This window comes from Sturnira hondurensis, unplaced genomic scaffold (genome assembly GCF_014824575.4).
Source record: "Sturnira hondurensis isolate 20B ecotype Veracruz unplaced genomic scaffold, ASM1482457v3 Scaffold0000460, whole genome shotgun sequence".
Taxonomy (NCBI): Eukaryota; Metazoa; Chordata; class Mammalia; order Chiroptera; family Phyllostomidae; genus Sturnira; species Sturnira hondurensis.
Window position 1 is genome coordinate 1887619 of NW_028073091.1, and position 1515 is coordinate 1889133.

Consider the following 1515-nt stretch of genomic DNA (forward strand, 5'->3'; position numbering starts at 1 on the left):
GTCCACTAATGTTTTCATTATATATTCGGGTGCTCCTACATTGAGTGGATATATATTTACAATGTTTTTGTCTCCTTGGTGGATTCTTCCCTTGAGTATTATGAAGTGTACTTCTGAGTTCCTCTTCATGGCCCTTTGTTAAAAATTTATTCATGTCTGATATCTGTATTGCCACCCTGGCCTTTTTTTTCCCTGTTCATTTGCATGGAAATTTTGTTTCTAGCCCTTCACTTTGAGTCTGTGTAGGTCTTTTGTCCTGAGGTGGGTCTCTTGTAGGCAGTATATGTGTGGATTATGCTTTCTTATCCTTTCAGGTATTCTATGTCTTGATTGGCAAATTTAATCCTTTTACATTTAAGGTTATTATTGGTAGGTTGTTATTCACTGTCATTTTAGTATCTGTGTGCCTCTCTCTCTTTTCCTTCCTTTCCTTAAAGCTGTCCCTTAACATGTCTTGCAGAGCTGGTTTGGTTGAAGTGTATTCTTTTAGACTTCTTTTGTCTGGAAAGCTCCTCATTTGGCCATCTATCCTGATTGAGAGCCTAGCTGGGTAAAATAGCTTTGGTTGCACACCTCTGGTTCTCATAACTTGGAGTATTTCTTGCCATTCTCTTCTTGCTTGGAGCATTTTCATTGAGAAGTCAGCAGCTAACCTTATTGGGGTGTCCTTGTATGTTACTTCCTTTTTCTCCCTTGCTGACTTTAAGATTCTCTCTCTCTTTATGTTGGAATTTTGCCATTTTTATTATGATGTGTGTTGAAATGGGCCGGTTTGGGTTCCTCTTGATTGGGACTCCCTCTGTTTCCTGGATATGTGTGACTTTGTCTCTCATCAAATTAGGGAAGTTTTCCATCATTGCTTTGTAATGTACATTCAAATGGGTTTTCTATCCCTTGCTCTTTTCCTTCTCTTTCTGGTATTTCTATTATTCGGATATTATTATGTTTCATAATGTCTTGTGTTTCTCTTAATCCCTCTTCATTCTTTCTGAGCCTCTTTTCCTTTTCTTGCTATTTTTGGGTGTTTTTTTCTACCTTGTCCTCCAGGTCGCTGATCAGATCTTCTGCTTCATGTATCCTGCTTTTGATGCCTTCTACTGTGCTCTTCAATTCAGATATTGTATACTTCATATCCTCTTGACCCTCGTTGATAGTATCTATTTCCTTTTTCATGTTGGTATAGTTTGTAGCATGTTAATTGTAGTTTCCCTATAGTTTCTGGTAATTCGCTGTGAGGTCATGGAGCATCCTGATAACCATTGCTTTGAACTCAATAACTGATAGTTGAGTTTCCTCTATTTCATTTAGCATTGTTTCTGAGATTCTCTCCTTTCCTTTTATTTGTTTCTTTGTTTGTTTGTCTTCCCATTGTTTATGAGACTCTTCTTGTTAGCCTCAGCTTCTTAAATTGATCTGTTCTGGCTTCCTGGGTTTGAACTTAAGTGGCAGAATACATGTGAGATTCAGTGGTGCAGTTCTCTTCATGTATCCTGGTGTTCATCACTTCGACTGACT